The sequence below is a fragment of the Brienomyrus brachyistius genome, unplaced genomic scaffold (genome assembly GCF_023856365.1).
Source record: "Brienomyrus brachyistius isolate T26 unplaced genomic scaffold, BBRACH_0.4 scaffold48, whole genome shotgun sequence".
Lineage (NCBI taxonomy): Eukaryota > Metazoa > Chordata > Actinopteri > Osteoglossiformes > Mormyridae > Brienomyrus > Brienomyrus brachyistius.
Window position 1 is genome coordinate 1085373 of NW_026042323.1, and position 23869 is coordinate 1109241.

General features: G+C 41.3%; 2 protein-coding genes and 1 pseudogene across 4 annotated transcripts in view; 2 read left to right on the plus strand and 1 right to left on the minus strand.

Moving 5' to 3' along the window:
• The window catches only part of LOC125723396 (cytohesin-2-like), a 32401-nt pseudogene extending 23674 nt beyond the window's left edge, over positions 1-8727 (minus strand).
• Positions 1-23869, plus strand: part of LOC125723416 (uncharacterized) — a 252110-nt gene that overhangs the window by 99053 nt on the left and 129188 nt on the right. The window lies entirely within an intron of this gene.
• Positions 1-23869, plus strand: part of LOC125723418 (uncharacterized) — a 252042-nt gene that overhangs the window by 99031 nt on the left and 129142 nt on the right. The window lies entirely within an intron of this gene.

Sequence of the window (23869 nt, forward strand, 5' to 3'; positions counted from 1 at the left end):
CAATTAATGCCTTATAAATCATTTATAAAAGTATTAAAAACACAGCTGTAAATACTTATACAAAGGCATAACACATTATAGCTATCTTGATAATGCATTATGAATGCTCTGATCTATATATACACAATAAATATCTTCATAATACATTATATCGGCCATTAATCCATAATAAACATGGCTATAATGTGTTATGCTTTTTTTTCTTCAATATTTATACCCATGTCTATAATATATTTATGGATGCATTACAGTGCATTGTGAAGGTGTCAATAATGCAGTTATATTACTGCTTTAAGTCATTTGTAAACCTGAATTCACAACCTTATAATTACTGCCTCTTGCTACTTCTTCTGAAGGGCAGGGGACAGCAGAAGAAGCACCACTTCATCTTCTTCTTCTTCTTCTTGTGGCTCTTCTCAGTATCATCTTCAGAAAGATCTTCGGCATTCACATGGAATGATACTTCTTCACTGTAGATCTTCTCGGCAGCATCAGCATCTTCTTTTGTTTTATCTGTCTTCATCACTTCAGTCTCGTCCTCTTCCTCAGGTCCTTCTTCTGGTATAGTCAGTAGCTGTGATCTGTCTTCAGATGCCACCATACACTGAAACCTGACCAGTGTGGTAGCATCAGCATCTTCTGCCTGCTGGAATACCACATCAGCTTCTTCATTTTCCTCAGGTCGATCTTCCTGTAAAGTCTGCAGCCATATTCTGGCTACATATGCCGCCATGCACTGCCAACTGTCCACTGTGGCAGCATCAGTGTCTTCTGCTTCCTGAAGCTCCTCATCTGTTTCTTCATCTTCCTCAAGGTCTTCCTCCTGGATGGGTTCTAGCCAAGTTCTGCCTACTTGTGACACCACATATTCCACAGCATTCCCTGTACTTTTCCCTCCTCCTCCTCCCTTAACCTCCTCCACATTCACTCCCACCTCACATACATTCTCCTCACCTCCATTTAGCATATCCATCATACTAATACCAGCCTCTGTCCCCTCCATCACAACCCTGGAGGCCTTCCCCTCAAATGTTCCCCACTCTGGTACCTCCACATATTCCTCACTACTCTGCCCCCTTACCTCACCCTCCCCCCGGCTTGTCCGGTCCTTCCTGACTTTCTTTTTTTTGTTAAGGTAGCAAGTTTTATAAATTTCCCAGTCTTCAGATGAAAGGCCGTAATAACTCTGAAGACTTTGAGATGAAATACTAGTGCTGGCTAGCAGTCCATCCTTTCCCACACTCTCCCCTCCCTTACCCAAATCAGTAGACCCCCCCAATCCCCCCTTAACCCCCCCAGCCTGGACAGTGGGGAGTGTCACTGGTGAGAACTCCTCCACACCTTCTCCCCAGTTGATCACTTCATCCCACAGGTTCCAGGCTTCCCAGTGTTGGGTGTTGGTCCATCGATCAGCTCTCTCAATTCGCTCTCTGGGGAATAAATGAGAGATTAACCAGCACTTAAGAGAGATAATAAAATAAATAAAGAGCTGGAAATTCTTCAACCATACAGAAAATACAATTGTTATAATTATTATAATAAATAATTACAGGGTTCACATATATAAAAAAGAAAGAATAAAAGAAACAGCGAGCAAGATTGCAAAAAAAATCTACTGTAAAATGCACGATACTGTAAGTGCAATAGCATATTAAACAGTAATGTCACCAAATTATAACTAGAATCAAATACGAAACAACTGTGCTCCACATCAAATGAATACCCAGATGAATACTACCAAGAACTGAGTTAACACTAACCAAGCTAAGAATATTTGAAAGTGTTAATCCTGTGTAACAATGTAAATAGATGTAATGATAAACTTAGAAGCATCTAGCCTACTCCGAAAGTAATGCCCCAATTTTTTTTTAACAATTTACCTACCACCCTGTACAGTAGGGGGTCCCAACTTCCGGTCGGTGTTCCGGTACCGTCCGCGCGGAGTATTGCACCGGGCGGCAGACAACCGGGGGTAGAGGAGCCAGCCGTCCCGTTTATTAGGGGATCGCGCCGTTTTGGAAAGAAAGCTGCCCGTATTGATGTACGGAAATACGCCATTAGCCCCGCATGTCCGTATACACCGTCAATCTCCCGCCGCTCGGCGTGGGAACCCCCAAATTATACCGCCGTCTTACCCATCCGTGACACTTTTCTACGACGGAAACCGATCCGCGGACATCGAAAGGTTGGGAAGCCCTACTAAACTAGCATGTTTGAGATGAATTTACTAACCAAATAGTCTGTCATTATTTAAATATTAGCAACCACAGTAGCAATAAAAACCACTGCACTTTAAATGACGTTAAAAAATATGTAATATTAAAAAAATATGTAATGTTTTTTATTGTATTATAGACATTTACTATGTCATTATAGTATAAAAGGCTAAATAATCAAAGCAGCACAACATCAGTTGAAGAATTCAAAGACATTTTGGAGAGCTAACAAGCTACTCACCTCTGCGCCATTTTCACTCAGAGTTTGTTGCGCTTCAAACGGTAAAGTTTGTTTACGTTGTTTCTATGGAAACTGCTCTGACTCTCCACTTGACCGTAATATAAAGGCATGTATGCAGTAATTTTCTGATTGCAGATTTGATCCCTATGCAGTAATTGACCACTGACCTCTTGGACCCTCTGGGCTGCCTTCACCTGCATTGAGGCAGCTGTTACGTTTGCTGTCATTACATTCAGCCCAAAATATCAAAGTACAGGATTTAAGATTTGAATTAGTAACAGGACCGTGGGAAACAAAACATATATGTTATTGATCCCTCGAAGAAAGTTTTCAATTTTCTCCTTCTTTCAGTTCTTAAATAACGTGTCAGTTTTTGCTCTGTTTGGTTGGGATTTACCATTTTAACATTGTAGCAGTTCCTAGGCAATACACAGACAAATTCTTTTTTTTAGGATGGAATTGTTATGCTGTAAACGATTACCTTCACGTTTCAACAAAGGTACTTGCTTTTGATATATAATTTTTTGTACATGTGTACTCTGGTCATACCCCTTGTACATATGGATGGCATGGAAGGACAGTCACTGCTGTCACCTATACTGTCCCTGTCTGCTTTTCTCATTTAAGTGTTGATACGGCAAAAGGAGATGGACCTTTTGTAGAAATTTCCAGCCAGAGACTTGGTTCCTATATGACGAGAATATTTTATTTTAATTCAGGCTAAGAAACTACTAGGGGTGCAACGGATCGCGGTTGATCCGTGATCCGTACGGATTACGACCCACGGTTCGGAACGCACGTGATCCGCGGATTAACTCGTTTTTTAAACTTTTAGATAAAAAAAAAAAAAAATTACCGCAGATAAAACTGTGTTTTCTGCTGATATTGCTTAAATAATAAATAATTAATTACACAGAAGTCGTGTTTACGTCAGCGGAACATGTGACTCAGTCAACAACGATGGCTAGCGGCGGAACAGAGGAACTCGAAAAGCCTCCCGCGTCATTCAAATCTTTTGTATGGGAGCATTTTGGCTTTCCTGTAAAATATAATGATGACGGAAGAAGGGTGGTGGACAAAACAGTTACAGTGTGTAGACACTGTGGCACGAGAAAGCCGTATGAAAGTGGCAATACATCGAGTATGGCCACGCATCTGAAGCGACATCACCCCGGTGTGCAGACAGGATGCAAACCGAAGCAACCACAGCAACAGCTGCTCACCGCTGCATTTAAGCAGCACTTTGCACCAGAATCAGAGCGGGCTAAAGCTATTACCAAATCTATCGGGATGTTTATCGCGGCAGACATGAGGCCATACTCTGTTGTTGAAAACAAGGGTTTTAAAAACCTCCTAAAAGTGCTTGAGCCACGGTACGAAATACCCTCGCGCACACATTTCAGCATGAAGGTCATGCCTGAACTTTACGAACAGGAAAAAAGCAAAATCGGACTTATCAGATGCATCCTCTATTTCGATCACCACAGACGGGTGGACATCAAGGGCTACCGAAAGCTACGTGACTGTGACTGCCCATTATATAACAGCGGGATGGGAGATGCAAAGTCCGGTGCTACAGACACGCCCCCTCTATGAGACTCACACAAGCACAAATCTAGCGCAAATCCTGATAGAAGCAGTAGCTGAGTGGAAGTTAAAGAGACACAATGCATGTAGCAATATCCCAGTCACCACAGATAATGCCAGAAACTAAGTAAGTGACAGAAGCTGGACTAGGGCCACAGATATCTTGCTTTGCACATGTGATAAATTTAGCATGCCAAAGAGGAATCTCAGTTAACCAGATGGATCGCCTTCTTGGGAGGATTAGGAAGGTGGTTTCTTTTTTCCACAGAAGTACAACAGCAGCTCATGTCCTTAAAACAAAGCAAGAAATGCTACAGCTACCAGCCCACAAGCTCATACACGACGTCACTACAAGATGGAATTCCACATATGACATGTTGGAGCGCTATCTTGAGCAGCAGGCAGCAGTATACTCTGCACTGACAGAAAAGACACTGAAAAAAAATATCAGAGACATTGTCACCTTGTCTGATGATGATGTGAAAGTAGCAGAGGAGGTCCTTCAGCTCCTCAAACCTCTCAAAACAGTCACAACCCTATTGAGTACTGAAAATGCACCATCTGTGTCCATGATCCTACCTCTGAAAACCAGAATTATACAATCCATGTGTGCAAATGAGGAAGACACCAGCATTACCAGAGATGTTAAGGCTGCCATAAGAGGGGACCTGATTTCCAGATACACCAACCCCCCTGAAATACAAGATTATCTTCACAGATCTACTGCACTTGATCCAAGGTTCAAGTCCCTGACTCACATAGAACCAGCCCTACGCGAGAAGACATACACTGATCTCACAACTGAGATTGTGGCTACTGAAGAGGTAAAAAATAATACAGTTATTCATATTATTTAATATTAATATAATTACGTTATAAAATATTTTAACTATTATTTATGTGAATATTTGATCTTAATTTTGAAAATTACCAGCATATGTTATTGATTGCCTATGAAATATATAACAAGAAATATAGTTAAATAACTCAGTAATTTTTTCTGCAGGGTCAAGCCACAGAGCCAACACCCTCTGAAGAAGACACAGGGCCAAATGCATCTCCTCCACAAAAGAAGTCTGCCATAGAAGAGCTTTTTGGGGATACATTTGTGAAAGAGTCAGACACAGAGAAAACTTTTTACAACACAATCAAAGAGGAGGTAGCATCATACAGGGCAGCAAGCAGTTTGCCAGTGGATGGTGGTAATCCGCTGGCGTGGTGGAAACACAATGAGTGTAAATACCCTCACATTGCAAAAATGGCAAGACACTACCTTGCTGTGCCTGGCACTTCAGTTCCTAGTGAGAGGGTATTCTCCACAGCAGGTGACATAGTGACAGCTAAGAGGTCTACTCTCTCCCCAGAGAATGTAGACATCCTCATCTTTTTGAAAAAAAATTTGTCATTATAAGGTTTGGCCTGTTTTCAGTTCTCAGGTTGTTTTTCAATTGTTGCATTGAAGTATTCAAGTATTGAGAATTTTATTTAAAAATTGTATTTATTCAGCTTTTTCAGTTATTTCTTGGTTTTATTTTTGTAATTTATTTTAGTTATTTTTGATAAAACCAAAAGTTCCTTGCCATACTGTTCTTGTAATAAATGAGAAGCAAATTACATTTGACTCCTCCCCTTTTTGCTGATCCGAAAATTGATCCGATCCGTGACTCAAAATCCGTGATATGATCCGAACCGTTAGTTTTGTGATCCGTTGCACCACTAAAAATAGCAGTCACTCCCTATGCAGCAATACAATCACACATACATAACATACACACAAGTCAAAGCAACAAGGGGGCTAGTGAAGACGTAAACCAAAGAAAACCAAGCGGGGAGACAGCAAGCCAAACTGAGGTCGCGGGGGGGACCGGAGCCTGTCCTTGGAACAACAGGCGTAGGCAGGAACCAACCCTGGGCAGGAGTCAACACTCTGCAGGGCGCAAACACTCACAACTCAGATTTGCCAATTAACCTACCCTGCACACTTTTGGACTGTGGGAGGAAACCGGAGCCCCTGCTGGAAGTCTTTCCCCATTCACCAGATTATATTGCCAGAAGACTGAAAATTAGATATCAAATACTAGAGTGACATAAAAACAAAAAACAAGTTTGCTTGTAATGAGACGCAAAACAGAAGATTATCTCTTTTTATATTTTGAGAAAACATTTTAACATTTATCCAACCGGTCAAATGGTTTAATACTTCATACAGCAGCATTTCTAAACTCATTCCTCAGCCCACCAGACAGCTCCACGTTTTTGCTCTGTCCCAGATCCCTGCATGCATGAACCAAACAGTCACCTTTTACTGCTGTGCTGAGAGCTTGGACAGAGCAAAACTGTGGATCTTTGCAGTGGGGTCCAAGGACTGGCTTGAGAAACCCTGGCATAGAGGAGACTGCAGTGAGAGCCAAGAAAAAAAGAGATTAGAGAGGAAGGTAAAATGCTTCCATTAGCATGGCAAATAAGCTGCAAGTACAGACCCTGTGCTTCCATTACAAACAAAAAGCATGTATGACCCTCCTAAACACACAAGTCAGATTAACTTAACCAGGGGAAATAAGCATAAAACTTGGCAAAGACTAGACTATGAAAAGGGAAGGTGAACATCATACTTACACGAACTTCTGCTAAAGCAAATGGACAAACCCGTTATAACTGAATCAAGTTACTTTAAAAAATTAATAATTCAAAAATAAATCAATAAAAATTAAGAAAAACACAATAATGCTTTGAACTAATACTGCAGTCAGTCCTAAATGTTCCCATGACATTCTTTTCATCACGACGCACACTTGGTACATACTGGTTAAAAACCATTTATAATCCTTCATGTATCAGTCTATGATGGAGCACCCCAACCTGGGCCACCCATCCAACATGGCAGATTTCTGCCCCCTGGCCCCGGAGACTAGCAGACCAACCTCTGGAAACAGGGAACCAGGGGGACATGGGCCGCTGACTGGATGGGCGACTCCAGAATGAGGTGAAGCAGAAGGTAGACTCCACAGCAGAGGACCGAGGAATGTAGACCAAAACCAGGGAACCTGAAGTGGCAAGAACACAAACCAGGACAGACATATAAAACCAAAGCAAACGCATCAGTGGCACAGCCCACCAGCTTGTGAAAGATGGCTACCTGGCATCATGAATCCCTTAATCAAAAACCTTTGTGATGGCAACTTTACCACCCAGGACTGATCCCTCCTAAAGACCTCAAGTTTCAATCCAAGGTTTCCGAAATGTTTTGAAACATTAGTCCATGTGACTGCTGTGGTATTGTTCCAGACAGGGAAAACAACTTAGGAGAAAATTTCCGTGCATGTTGGGTGTTTCTGGTACTGTTGGGCTGAGGGGGTAATTGAGTGACTATTAACCTTTGAAATCCAATTATATTATTTAAACAGGTTAGTAGTTAGACAGTGTGATTTAGATGAGGATAAGGATGTTTTATTGTCATTACAAAACGTGTTCTACATGAAGGGAACAAAATGAGGCACTCAGATCCGGTGTATTAGCAATAATAAAATAAAAATAAAATCGAAAGAACAATACAATGAATAATATGGTAACAATTAAAATAAAATAGAATAAAGACATTAAGATAGATTTCATTAGGAGAATTTAACCATGGATGTAAAGTGAGCAGGTGTGAGTGTAGCAGAGATTACTGAGGTCTGTGTGTAATAAAGTATATGTGACACTGGCTGAGGAAGCAGCAACGTGTGTGTGTGCAAAGTCACAGTAATAACCTGCAGCTCTGAGGGATCTATTGCAGCGAAGCCCTGACATGTAACACTGGTGATGAATAGCAGTGTTAGATATAGGTATAGTGAGGTACTTATAATTATAGTAGGTGTAGGATCAAGGCCTGGATTAGATTTACATACAGGGCAAATCTAGGTTACACATGCACACACAGGTTACATATAAATTTAAATTTAGGGGCAGTGTGTAGCTCGGTGGGCTTTAAGGAAACACAGACTACACATGGAACAGCAATGACTGAGCTGGGGAACGCAGTGAGGGCAGGCATATTTATACACAGCACACTAATCAGCAACAAAACAGGGGTACAGGGTTAGGATGGAGAACTATAATGGGATACAGGAGAATTAGGAGGGTTACAAAGGGCCAGCAGCGCCCTCTGCTGGCATGAGTGGGAGGAGACATGAAAAAATAAGAGATTACAGATCATGACAGGAGCACCAAGCACAGCAACAGTGGGGTCATGCTCAATTATCACACCATATATATGAGAAAACATTATGAAAAACTGTTCCCAAAAATTGTTCAAACATCAGCATGACCGAAACATACGACTGGTTGTATCTAGGCTACACTGGCACTGACAGCAGAGTGTAACAAATTACCAGCTACGACATATATCTGATGATTCAGAAGAAAGACAAGTTGAAGAAACAAAGTGGTTAATTGACTATTGTATAATAATCAAATCATTTCATAATCATGTAATACGTAATATGTCACGATGGGAAGAGGGACAATCCAAGGGCAGCCTTGTGGGTTTTATTGCTGAACCAAAAGACATGAATAGAACCCAAGAGGAGGAGGAGAGCACAAATAGGAGGGAGGGAGGAAGGAATAAGCAGGAGGAGTCGGGGAGAACCTACTAACACGGGGAGCAGAGAGGGGTCCTCCTCCTTTTTGGGTGAAACTAATTGCTTGTGACATGGTAAGAGGCAACTTCGTTCTTGAGAGAATTTCTTTAAAGGGCAAGACAATTAAAGGTGTTAATCTAACAGGAAAAAATAGCCTTTGTAGAATTCTATGTGAAGACCCTCTGGGCCAGGCGCCCTGCCGCTCTGCATTGTTTTCTTTGCATGTACAACTTTGTACTCCATAATTTTAATATTTTATCACGAAGCCTGAAGAGCAATATGAACTATATCATGCTTTAAGTAAATTGTCTCATCCATTATTAGATTTAAACACAGTCATAATCCACAGCAAACTGTACTTACAGCCTTCATCCTGCTCTTCAGTCTCTGACGTGCTGCATCTAAATGGGGACTCATCAAAAAGCCAAGTGGAGCTGTCATGAATGAAGGCCGTATTGAAGCTTCCCCTGCCTGACAGCAGGTTAGTCTCTCATTTGACTAAAGTATATTTAACTTCTACAGAACTTTGCAGGCTCATCTAGGATGGAGAATTTCTGCTGCTGAGCGCATTAGAAGAAATTCTCAGAGGGAGATACGAGTCCTAGGTGCCTGCTGGGTACATATTGAAGACAGAGTTAGGACCGACTCCAAAAATTCTGTACTGTCTCCCAGATTAGGGGAAAAATTGTATTTTACTGAATATTTCATTTATGGAATTTTACCTTAGACTTGGCCAGCAGCCATGTGGATAGATTTCAGAACTACAGACGGTCTGTGGGTTGGGGGGGACAGGCAGGTTGGCCGGTGGGGGCACGCGGAATGCTCCTGGGGGTGTGGTGGGTGTGCTTATATGATTTACAGGAGCCGAGGCTAACAAAGGCACTAAACTGCACAAACAGCCTCCTGTATGAAGTTTTACATGAAAATGGGCCATGGGCTTGTTGGCACTATGTTTCTTAGCACTCTGACTAATACAACCAACTGGACCCGTCTACCTCTTCAAAAACATCCATGCAGAGTTTCCTGCCTGTTTCTGACAGCTTTCACTGTTATTCTTTTGCTCCAGTCCTTTGCACTTTTCCAGGTTTTAGTATCTTGACCTTTACAATCTGGAGGATTGCTACCCTCCAACTAGCTGTTTTGGGTCAAAATGGCCCCATCTGTGTTAATTTGCATTATTAATTACAGCATAAATCAATACATTCCAGATGAATGTTAAGGTAATTTCAACAAAAGCCTGTAATATCATTTTCGACCACCATGTGTCACCACAAGCCATTGGAAAACCACTAAGCTGTCAATAAGAGATTTGGCAGAACTGAAAATATGATGTTAAATGTATCACAGTGCAATAGTTTTAAAAATAAATCAATGACTTTGCACGACTATTTTATGTGTTTTGTCAAATAAAAAACCTGAAGTATTTGAACTTGAACTGATACTGAGCAAAATATTACCTCTTACTTATATGAAGGTTCGCATTATCTATGATACTGGTGCCAAACCTGAGGATGATCTGAGGTGCTGCTCTGTAAGAGACATGGAGCGATACACCTGAAGAAGCAGCAGATCTCGTATTGCGGAATTGGAAAGCAGTAGTACAGAAAGGGACAGTACTGAAGTAGGTGTGAGACCTCTGTTGAGGTTTCGGAAGTGGAATTCGCAGAGGAAGAGACTGATATTACCAAAGATGTGCAGATGTGCTGGTAGTCAAAAGCACTGGACGGACATGGTCCAGGCAGGATTACAGCACAGTACTCAATGAAAACCTCTCTGCGGCCAACCAGGCTCTGCATTCGGCAAGCCAAAGATATCCTGTCCAACTTTTTTTTCCAAGATCAATGGAAAAATCAACATTAGCAACCTGGAGGTAAGAAGGAAATTCGTCAAGGACTAGAAAGAATTAACAGCAAGGGAGTTTACGGCATATATGGGGCTTTTAATATTGGCTGAGGTTTTCAAATCCAATTAAGAATCAATCAAAAGTTTATGAAGTGCGAAAATGAGACCGGTGATTTTTCTAGCAACGATGCCCAAACAAAGCTTTTGTGACGTGTTGCTGGTTATCTGCTCTGACGATCGTCAGTCCAGAGCACTCAGGAAATCCAAGATGGCGGCGATCTGCAAAGTATGAGAGCTCTGGGCAAACATCATTCCGCTGATGCATATCACCATTGTCACACCTGGTTCTGTTCATGGGTAACTAATATCTTCTTTATTACTGCTTCACATCGATCTACATTGTCACAACAGTTTATAGTTTTTAATTACCAAAAAAATCATATTTTTCCGAACATGTTGCCAATACGTATGTAGTGAGTATCAATTTCATGTTCGTGTTCAATGAATCATAATGGATAATTTATTTTAGTTACTATATTTACTCACGATTTGTACCTGAGTAGTGACTGTGTTATTAAGTCAGTAATGAATAATATTGTAAAGTGCTATGAAAAATGTATAACGTTTATATCTGATTCCTGTATTTGGCATCGGATAAGTATTCTCTCCATCTCCTGTTGCAGTCTGCTGCCCATTTTGACAGCATATGCTCCGAAAACCGGACAGATATGGAATAAAATTTTGGGCAGCCTGCGACTCCAAATTGAATTACTCCAGGAGAATCGAAGTGTATATCGGGAAGTCTTCGGGGGGGGGGGGGGGGGGGGGGCAAGAACAGAGACTGGCAAACCCTCTCTGGGAGACAGACATTCTGCCTGCCGCTTTCTTGGGCTCCTGTTGATACTGGTGACCAGAAACTGGGACCAGAGTAACCGGAGTCTGGGATGAAGGAGGGACCCACGTAGCAGGACCCAGGGCACTCTAGCAGGACATCCTCTGGATCCATCTTCTCTGGGCTGGTGGCAGCCTGCAGGCATGTGCCGGTGGGACGTCAGGATAGAAAGTGGGCACCAGCAGGCCGTCAGGAGATGAGGTGGGCGCCGGCTGGACGTCTGGGGACATTGAGGTGGGTGCTGGCCAGGCATCAGGGGACAGAGAGGTGGACGCTGGCCTGACATTATGGAGCAGTGTGGCAGGTGTCGGCTGGTTACCAGGGAACCGTGTCAGAGTCTATGAGAAGCCTAGAAGCAACCAAGGCCTCACCTGTGTTGGACACTGTGGGTGCGGCCTGAGCCTCCCTCTCTGGGCCAGGAGCCTTAAGTGCGGATGTAACGACTGCAACGGCTGGCTCTCCTGGGCCAGATGCTGTAGATGCAGTGTCTTTCAATCACGAGTGCGCTTCCCTAACCATTACGTCACCACTGCTCACTACTATGTGTACTACTAAAAGAGGCAGTAGGGTCTTGTCCAGCCAGCTGACAAAACGTTTCCACATTTAATTGGTACGAAGGACGGTAGGAAACATCTGTATTGTGTGCAGACTTCCAATAAAACCATGTTGAAGCAAAGTCCGACCTCTACTGTGGTCCAGCACTCTGACAACCATAGAACTAGGAGTGAAGCCTGTTCTTCTGTGCTGGAGAGCTTTGGGGAGCATGTTTTGGCGAACAGGGGGACCACAGTAAATCCCGGAGAAGCATCATGTTGTCAGACTTCAAGTGACAATGAGGACGCAGGTCGCCCTACGGCAAACGACATGGAGACGGCGGGCTCCTTTTCTCCAGAGCACCCCACCTCTGCGGGGTTCAGCATACTCACTCCATTCCAGAGGGCCCTGAGGATCTCCGCTATAGCTGTCACACCCTCCACTTGGGAGTCCGGGGAGAGAGCGGCTATGCCATCTGTCAGAGATGGGTCATTCTCTCTGGGGAAAGATGTGCTGCGGCCTGAACCAGCGACATTAGGTATGCTTGACATAAGCAGCAGTGATCGGCTGTAGGGACCTGGGGAATCTACTGGGGCTTGTCGAGTTCCGTCATTCTGTTGGGTGCCAGGATGAACGACTCTGGGAGCAGGTGTTGTCAGACAATAAACTGGGATTTACTGGGATCAAGATGGGAGGCTAGGGAACGAGCAACATGGAGGGCACCACATCAATGGGGAACACAGGGCCAGGAAGCACTTATACAGGAATAACAAGGGAACAGACTGGAAGTAGCTGGGAGTGTTTAACATGAGGGATGGAACGAGACGCGAGACCAACGAGCAGCAGGCATGGCTTATTAGAGCCACGTCAGGGAGGTGGCAGGACATGACGTTTGGGGCTATGGTTAGGGTTAGGATTAGGCTTAGGTTTAGAGTAAAGTGTTTGTGGCAGAGAGCGGTCAGTAGTACAAGGACACGACTATGCCACCTGGGGAATTTCACCACAGGAAAAATTACTCTAAATTAAGAGCACACAAGTTCATTTACCGAATGGAGCTGGACGTGTTTGTACTATTGACAGTTTGTTGAAAATATAAAACCAAGAAACAAGATAAGCGCTTTAGCATCAACGACCTTAAAAAATTAATCAGCAACCAGCCTTTGGCCACTAGCTGACAAAACCCAAGCAAGAAACAGGTGTCCGGTGAAGTTGATCAAAAAGGGGAATGGAGTCCCCTAAACACACACACACACACACACACACACACACAACTGCCCCACCACACTGATCCCCACACAACTATACTGCACACGGTGAAAGTGTGAACACCACCACCCCAGACCAATCAAATCTTAGTCAGACAGATCAATAGAGGCAGCCACTGGTATACAAATAAACGGAGAACAAAAAGAAAATACCCCAATCTAACCAAGAATCTGAGTGTTGAAAACTATGAAGAGTGCAAACAATGAGTAACAGAATACAGGCCGTCACTCTGCAGCAGTCCCATACAGAAAGAAAGGGCGGCCTAAAGTCTGTTAAGTCGCAAAATTAGGGAATGAAACAGCTCCAAATGCAGGAAAAGGTGCGGCGATCCTTGTCCAAGGTTGCAGTGTTGATGTGCTGCCACCTTCTGGGAAAACGATGAACTGATTTTGAGATTAAGAACATGTATGGTTTTCTGGTGGGTGGCATGGTGGTGCAGTGGTTAGTACTGTTGCCTCACACTTCTGGGATCCAGGTTCGAGTCTCCGCCTGGGTCACATGTGTGCGGAGTTTGCATGTTCTCCCCATGTCGTCGTGGGGATTCTTCCGGGTACTCCGGTTTCCCCCCACAGTCCAAAAACATGCTGAGGCTAATTGGAGTTGCTAAATTGCCCGTAGGTGTGCATGTGTGAGTGAATGGTGTGTGAGTGTGCCCTGCAATGGGCTGACCCTCCATCCTGGGTTGTTCCCTGCCTCGTGCCCATTGCTTCCGGGATAGGCTCCGGACCCCCCGTGACCCAATATAGGATAAGCGGTTTGGAAAATGGATGGATGGATGGATGTGCACCAAAGCACACACGTTTTTTTCTGATGGCTTAAACACATAACTATTGGCTATTTTGCAAAAACTCTTCACACAAATAAAAAAAACCACCAAATCAGCAAAACATTGTAGGTCTCTTGCAAAAACTAATAAATCTTGCTTAACTCTTCAAACCTTTGTAAAAATGGTATTTTTGTACCAATCAGTTAACACAAACCATCATCTTAATAAGCATACAATGTGCCAACTACACACTGATGGTAGGAATGGAAAACACATCTGACTTTTGCTTTCTCTGTGCACAAGGTATGTCAATTTGAGGTCATACTTTTGTCATAAATAGTTCTGTAAACACAATTCAAGATTCAAATTTCAAGTATGAATGTTTATTCACATGCATCAAAAGAAACACAAGACAACATACAATTTCACTGAGAGAGAGAAAAAAAATCAGTCTTGTCGTCTCTTTGGGTCCGGCCACAGAATTTCATCAACATCACATGCAATGCTTTCTAGTCCAAGGCACCGGGGAAACTCTCCTGGAGTGCCTTATCCTGGCTTGACATGATGCCTGGTCAATATCCTCGCATGCCTCCTCCATTGCCTGTAAAAGAGCCATGCGTTGATGGGGATGACGGTCATAGACCTTCCAGCACCAGGCAGAGAATTCTTCAATCGGATTCAAAAATGGAGAGTAAGGCGGGAGGTTGAGTACAGTGAAGAGTGGGCGACTGTAAACCAGTTGCGAACTAAAGCAGTCCTATGGAAACTAATATTGTCCCATATGATGACATAACTGGTCTGTGAACATTAGTGAGCATATGATGTAGGCTGTCCAGGAATGTAATAATGTGTGCAGTGTTACATGGGCCCAGGGTTGCATGATGGTGAACAGCACCGTTCTGACTTATAGCTGCACACATAGTTATGTTACCACCACGCTGTCCTGGGACATTGATTATGGCACCGTGTCCAATAATGTTCCTGCCATGCCAACGCGTTCACTGTTTCTTTCAAAAGGGACTCTGTAAATGTGCTTCATCCTGATTCTGTTGCATGCCAGTACACGAGATAATGCAGAGATGCTCACATTGTTCATGTTTTGGGAGGTGGTGTCATCCTCTATTATACACTGCTGTATTTCTCGTAGCCTAATGGAATTATTTGTGATCACCATATTGACTATATGGGTCTCTCGTTCTTCAGTGAACATTCTTCCTCTGCCCCCAGATTCTGGATGTCTAGCAGGTCTGTAGAGTAACCATTTCAGTTTTTACCTGTACAGCATTGTTGTGTTTCTCATTAGAGTATAGTACTATTACAAAACGTACTGTGAAGTAACTGTACTAACCGATTCTCATTTGGAACCGTCCTTATGATGCCTGCTACAGCGTAGCGGCTCAGGTCAGGCTGAACCCATTGGCCAGCTTCCCTCAGGGTCATTCCATGGTTGATCACATGATCCACTGTTGTAGCTCTGATGACATCAGTTATTCTATTTCTTCTTACCCTTCCTCCTTCCTCTTCACCTCCTCATCCTCTAAATTCACCTCCTAGTCTTCATCCTCTTCCTCGCCGTTCTCTAATTCTCACTCTTCTCAGTCTTCCTTCTCCCTCCATTGTTCTCCACACTGAAAGCTTACTGTACCTGTGGCTTATTTATAGCGCTCATGCTGATTGCAAAGTGAACTAATTATCTAAAACCGTTTTCACATGTGACAGTGTGGCCAGACAGTTGGCAAAATAGTGTAAACAATAGCCGGAAAATGTGTATAGTTTTACTAGAAGTGTGTTGATCATTTGGAAATTGTGTGTAAAACATTGAGTTGTGTTTACAGTTCCACAAAAAGAGTGCTGTGCAGTGGATTGTATTTACACATTTGCAAATTGTGTGTTACAAAAGTGCAAACTGAGTGCAAAACAATGAGTAATTTTACTATAACTATTAATAGTTTTATAAGAATCATTTTTAGTGTTTAAGCATTCAGAAAAACTGTAAAAAAAAAAATAAACAGGGGTGTCTGTCCATTAAGCTAATCTGCAATCCTATTACACATAGACACATAGCATGACACAGTACTGTTTTTGACTTTTTCTTTTAATCCACCGCGATTGTGATGAATGGGGCAAGAGAACAAAAACCACAGAAATGGCTCTTTGCATGCTAGCCAGTGACTACGCGAGATGGTATAGTCTCTATGGTTTAACTAGAGAAGGCTTGGAGGAAAATGCTGTGGAAAACTGATTATTTTGTGTCTTCTCTATGCCTGGGCTCTCTAGGAAAAGCATAGAGACCATATGTATCTCTACAATTGTGGAGATTTCTGTGGGGTGCACATATATATAGTATATATCAAATTTATATTATATAGATTATATCTAAGCATCATTCATACTCAAGTGAGAAGACAATTATAAATCCATGTTATGAAAAGGTTTCTGTGTCGGAAAGGTACAGAAAGAGCCTAACACAGGTTTACAGGAAACAAAGGTGTGGTGTAGAACACAAGGACATGGACAGAGAAAGGCAATGGCACAACCCCTCAATATGATCAATTCATCTACTCTGTGACGTCCTCCCAGCTGTCAAAGTAATTGTCAGCAAATGATGTACTTGACACGTACATTATTTACGTGTCAAGCCGTTGGGACGTTTTAACACGTCTTAAAACTACGTGTTAACGCGGCCAAACTGAACGTCTTAACACGTTTAAAATTGGGTGCTACCACTTTATCGGTTTTGAGGGGAAGCCCTGCAGACAGTCATTGCAAGAAGAGAAATATGTTCCTCGGTCACTAGATAATGACCTCAGGTGGCTGATTGACTGTCAGTGCCTGATCTGTTCCATGTTTTTACAGTTTTTTATTAGATTTGTTTAAAATACGTGGGAAAAAAATTTACAATGCAGTCACAGAATAATTATTTTGCATTTTAAAATAGTTTAATACTGCAGCACCGGAACAATACATGCAAAAGTATGGCAAGGAGTTTTAACATTTAATCGCTAGACTGGATATGTATTGCAGATATCTCTACTTCAATTCTTCCTAGTCAAAGAGAGCATTTCAGATATCCACAATGACATTCTTCCTATCCACAATTGTCATTTCAGATATCTAGAATGGCTATGCGACGTACATCCGGTAAAATATAAGGCAGCTAAATTATTGATGCCATTCATACTGTTGCTATGACCGTTCACTATAAACTCCTTATTACAAATAAATTAATAACTACATACGTTTCCTTGCTGAATATATAGTTTTTGCTGTTAATGCATAACAGTAAGTGATCAAAATGATAAGTTTAGCTCATCTGCACTGTTCACCACAAAGACACCAGTGCAATTAAATAAATATTAGCCAGATTTACCATTTTTGCTCCAGTTTCATTAAATGTTAAAACTGCCAGTTATACTTTGTAAAGATTTAAAGATAACTGTTCTGCCAGTTTAAATAAACCCGTGATTCACTCCTCCAACAAATGGACTGTGCTGAAAACAACATCACAGTCACGTTTGACACGTAATACATATGTTGCCTATACGTAATAACAACGTAGGACTCACATGGCTGAACGTAGAGACCACGTGACTACAACGTACAGGGTACGTACTGCATGCGTATAGCCCTTACGTCAAAAGGGGTGTGTACGTTTATGCCAACCAATAGCATAGATGCATTAAAGGTACAAACGTCTTTAGAGGTTCAAATTGGCCGCATTAACATGCAGTTTTAAGACGTGTTAAAATGTCCGAATGGCTTAACACGTAAGTAATATACGTGTTAAGACATAATTTGTTTGACGTGTTGACATGGGCGTCAAAGTAGATGTTAAGTCCCAAATGGCCTTCCATAATAAAGTGATCTTTCAAAATAAAATCACAATCAAATTCTTCACCCTTTGGTTATTATTCTGTGTGCCTTCTCTTATGTGCAATGAAATAGACCAGGGTGACAAAATAAGTATTATATACAATGTTGTCATGGAAATAAATCAATACTTATGTTTAATCAATTAGCCTATGATTACGGTTTAAAAGAAAATTGCGAAGAGCCATTTTCCTTTGCATCCCAATAATTTTGATTTCATACATCATAAATAAAACCACATATTTGTTGATAGTGATGTATTTGTGATTTTTTTCTATAGATCATCTGCAGTACATGGAGTCCCTTAGATGTCAGGGTGATAAAATATATTTTTAATTGTTTTGTGTTTCCTCTCAATAGTTTTGCGTTCCCTCACAATACTTTTCCTAATAATAATAACTGTACTCTGTCCATTTAAAGTACAAAAGTTAGAATTAATGGATTAATAACAATAAACCAAAATAATACAGACATGTCCAGTTACGTGTACTTTACTGTTTACAGTAACTGGCAGTCATTGGACATAGTGCAATTATTATTATCATCATTATTTGTTATTATTATCATTATAATCCATCCATTTTCCAAACCACTTATCCTACTGGGTCGCGGGGGGTCCGGAGCCTATCCTGGAAGCAATGGGCACGAGGCAGGGAACAACGCAGGATGTGGGACCAGCCCATTGCAGGGCACACTCACACACCATTCACACACACACACACTCCTACGGGCAATTTAGCAAGTCCAATTAACCTCAGCATATTTTTGGACTGTGGGGGGAAACCGGAGTACCCGGAGGAAACCCCATGACGACATGGGGAGAACATGCAAACTCCACATACATGTGACCCAGGCGGAGACTCGAACCCGGGTCCCAGAGGTGTGAAGCAACACTGCACCACCATGCCGCCCCACTCTCAAGACCACATCATCTAATATAATCTCAATATGTGACTGTGTATATTTCTCACACAAGGATAACTGAGAGGTTATCTGATAATGCTCCAGTCCAGTGTCCATAATATACACTTCTTCATTATGCTAATCGTTATCAATCGCATTTTCAGATGCAGAACTATGGGGACAGAAGCAAAAAAGTTACTCATTGATGCCTTTAGTGTAACTGAGCTATAAAAAAATTCCATCTGCTCAATTTTTGCTCCACTTCTCTTTTCCTGCATTTCCATGAAACTTTCAAGTTGGCGCTGGGGCTTGTGGTCAACCAATAGGAAAAGTTTATCACTATAAGCCCCACCCAGTAAGTCTTGGTCGAGAAAAAAGTATGTTCTTTTTGGAACTAAAAAATGGTTCAGGAACTACCTCCTAAGACCTTCAATTGGGCCAAGTTCGTGCAGTAGGAAATCGCCTTATGACCCGCACCCACAATGGCTTGTTTAGAGACACCGGTTCAGCTGCCTGTATGCTTTTTCACCTGTGGCAGAAACAGCAGGCAAACCAGCACAAACAAGGTACGAACATGCAGTAATGGGGGTTCAAATCCCCAGACAGCGCCACCCACTGGGCCACATAGCATTTAATTTATCTGCAAATGTATATTTAAACCTTTGAGGTCCATCTCAGGCTCTTTGCAAGCAGAGATCAGGTCACTGAAATCTGAAGCAGTGTGTTACTAATCTTACTAAAGCATGACAGAAGTGCTCACTTCTTTAACATTTATTCTGTGATCAAAGCATTGACTGCAAAAAACAAGGAGACCATAACATCTCTAAAAGGTGAAAACCCTAAATGTCAAGCGCCCCCTACTGGCTGGCTGCAGTACCATTATTAGCACCACCCATCCCCATGTCTTTCAGTGGTAAGAGGCAATTTTCCACATAACTTTCACTTTGCCCCCCCCCCCCCCCCTTAAAGGGGGTTCTTTGTTTCTACTGTGCAAAATAAGTAAGTAAACTTTAAGGTATTTTGTGTCATTAATGTATGATTTAAATGCAGGTAGTTTTTTTACAGTCAGGATCCTTATGGAGAATCTCTATTAATCCATTTAAAACCTAAAATTGGCTAGATCAAAAGTGTTTGGGCAGTTTGTAAACCCTAAAGACTATTTACAAGGTAATAAAACTGTTATATAAATGTGAATACGTGTGTAGACTTGTCTCGAATTGAAAATCTCACGCCAACCAGCTGACCAAAGTTGGCAACCCTGCGTACATCGACCCTTTATTTTATATGCAAAAATGATCATATGCAGGGGGCACATAACTGGTGTGAAAGTACTTATTCGCCGTTTAAACCGATACGCGCGGTAATGTTTTGTAGCAGCGCAAATACGTGTTTATTTTATGTACATTCGCAATGTTATGACAAGAAATCATTGTGCATTTTAGCCTTCATGCCGCAGACGAAGTACAAATTAGCCACATAAATGTTAAGATGCAGGGTAATTTCTTTTCATAACAACGTGAATGCACATAAAATAAATGCTACGCATTTGCGCTGCTACAACAAGGAGTTGCCGCGAGTGTACAGGGAATGCGTACTTGCGCACCATGCAGTTATGTGATCCTGATCATATGTATAGTATATTGTACAATAAATGCTATGACATTTAAGTTGTATTGTTGGATCTTTTTTAATCATAATTTTCTTCGTTCATTCCTGCCGACAGTTGGGGCAGAGACTGTCATATGCTCTGGGTAACACTCACAGCCAGACGCGGCCTAACAGTAAAACATTTAGAAATGTGACAAAAGGTCTTCTGTTTGTCCATTTATTCCTACATAGAGTTTTAATCTCGTTTACATGAAAAACTGTACTTATTGTGTCCCTGACTATTCCAAATTTCTTTTTGCAGCAAACTGACAAACCGAATAAGCCCAGGACACTGGAAAATACTTGAAAAACATGGTAAAGTGGATTTCAGCATTTTCTGTCGTTACATTTGTATTAGAATTTTAACAAATGTCTTCGTTAGTACTATATTGTATTTCGCAGGATGTTCCTTGACAGATTGGTTCTGTGAACTGTGGTGCGTTCATGTTGATTGTTGTCATGTCACGGATCGGGGAAGCAGGAAGACGGAGAATCGGGAAACAAAGGATTTATTGGGGAAACCAGCTAGGAACACGGGGCAATAGAAGTAGCGACTTAAATGAAAACATATTTTGACGCGGAGTTAAATACATAGGACTTAGGGAAACAGCTGGAAACAGCGAATGACATCGGGATTCCACACGTGAGGAACGAGGGGGCGTGGCACACGGGAGCAGTGGACGAGCGCCCAAGACAACTGTAAGATATAAAACAATTAAGACCTTGAATTGTTGGAGGTAACACTTGTGATACAGAGAATGTATTGAAGTTTTTCCCCTCCCCTCCCTTTTATCAGTATGCATTCTGCATGGCCTTGGTGTGTCTTGAGTATTACAAAATGCAACTGTCTATATTATATATCTATATTATATTTTTATTTATGTCATAATATGTGAATTTGATCTGTTGTTTTGCAGTGAGTTGGAGGGATTTGACAAAAACATCCTTTTAGAAATGCGTGAGGAAGTAAGTTCTTTTCTTTTTGACAAGTAGTGTATCTGTCAGGTTTGTGACACAACAGAGAAATTAAATATTTTATTTCACTCCTCAGGGTCAAGACTCTGGTCTCCAGCTCACCGCTCTCTGTTACATTTCCATGGCCATTTTGTCCGATAGTATTATTGAATTTTTCTATGCTATATATATTTTCTATGCTATATGCTATATATATTTTTTATGTTTAGTTATTCTGTGCTCTATAATTATAAATAATAGTTTATTTTCCTTGTGACGTGTCTGTGCTTAATAGTATTAAATAAGAGTTTAAACAACCACAGTTTCCTCAGTAATGTATTTCATTAACTAATATTTCCCCAACAAAACCCATGTATGCGTTCAAGTCTCTGTCATGATTTGTACATAATATTTACAACAACCATTATGAAACTTTTGCAGAATATGTACTACAAGCCTCTCCAGTTGCAGCCACACCCATATCCAAACTCACATATAAGGTATATTTGTATATGTGTGTTTCCAAGGTTCTCCGCCTGGGTCACATGTGTGTGGAGTTTGCATGTTCTCCCCATGTCGTTGTGGGGGTTCCTCCGGGTACTCCGGTTTCCTCCCACAGTCCAAATACATGCTGAGCCTAATTGGACTTGCTAAATTGCCTGTAGGTGTGCATGTGTGAATACATGGTGTGTGAGTGTGCCCTGCGATGGGCTGGTCCCACATCCTGTGTTGTTCCCTGCCTCGTGCCCATTGCTTCCGGGATAGGCTCCGGACCCCCCGTGACCCAGTAGGATAAGCGGTTTGGAAAATGGATGGATAATAATAATAATAACAAATAATGATGATAATAATAATTGCACTATGTCCAATGACTGCCAGTTACTGTAAACAGTAAAGTACACGTAACTGGACATGTCTGTATTATTTTGGTTTATACTTATTAATCCATTAATTCTAACTTTTGTACTTTAAATGGACAGAGTACAGTTATTATTATTAGGAAAAGTATTGTGAGGGAACGCAAAACTATTGAGAGGAAACACAAAACAATTAAAAATATATTTTATCACCCTGACATCTAAGGGACTCCATATACTGCAGATGATCTATAGAAAAAATCACAAATACATCACTATCAACAAATATGTGGTTTTATTTATGATGTATGAAATCAAAATTGTTGGGATGCAAAGGAAAATGGCTCTTCGCAATTTTCTTTTAAACCGTAATCATAGGCTAATTGATTAAACATAAGTATTGATTTATACCCATGACAACATTGTATATAATACTTATTTTGTCACCCTGGTCTATTTCATTGCACATAAGAGAAGGCACACAGAATAATAACCAAAGGGTGAAGAATTTGATTGTGATTTTATTTTGAAAGATCACTTTATTATGGAAGGCCATTTGGGACTTAACATCTACTTTGACGCCCATGTCAACAAATTATGTCTTAACACGTATATTATTTACATGTTAAGCAATTCGGACATCTTAATACGTCTTAAAACTGCATGTTAATGCGGCCAATTTGAACCTCTTAAGACGTTTGTACCTTTAATGCATCTATGCTATTGGTTGGCATAAACGTACACACCCCTTTTGACGTAAGGGCTATACGTATGCAGTACGTGCTCTGTACGTTGTAGTCACGTGGTCTCTACGTTCAGCCATGTGAGTCCTACGTTGTTAATACGTATAGGCAACGTATGTATTATGTGTCAAACGTGACTGTGATGTTGTATTCGGCACAGTCCATTTGTTGGAGGGGTGAATCACGGGTTTATTTAAACTGGCAGAACAGTTATCTTTAAATCTTTACAAAGTATAACTGGCAGTTTTAACATTTAATGAAACTGGAGCAAAAATGGTAAATCTGGCTAATACTGATTTAATTGCACTGGTGTCTTTGTGCTGAACAGTGCAGATGAGCTAAACTTATCATTTTGATCACTTTCTGTTCTGCATTAACAGCAAAAACTATATATTCAGCAAGGAAACGTATGTAGTTATTCATTTATTTGTAATAAGGAGTTTATAGTGAACGGTCATAGCAACAGTATGAATGGCATCAATAATTTAACTGCCTTATATTTTACCGGATGTACGTCGCATAGCCATTCTAGATATCTGAAATGACAATTGTGGATAGGAAGAATGTCATTGTGGATATCTGAAATGCTCTCTTTGACTAGGAAGAATTGAATTAGAGATATCTGCAATACATATCCAGTCTAGCGATTAAATGTTAAAACTCCCTGCCATACTTTTGCATGTATTGTTCCTGTGCTGCAGTATTAAACTAAATTTTAAACTTCATTTTAAAATGCAAAATAATTATTCTGTGACTGCATTGTTATTTTTTTCCCACGTATTTTAAACAAATCTAATAAAAAACTGTAAAAACATGGAACAGATCAGGCACTGACAGTCAATCAGCCACCTGAGGTCATTATCTAGTGACCGAGGAACATTTTTCTCTTCTTGCAATGACTGTCTGCAGGGCTTCCCCTCAAAAACCGATAA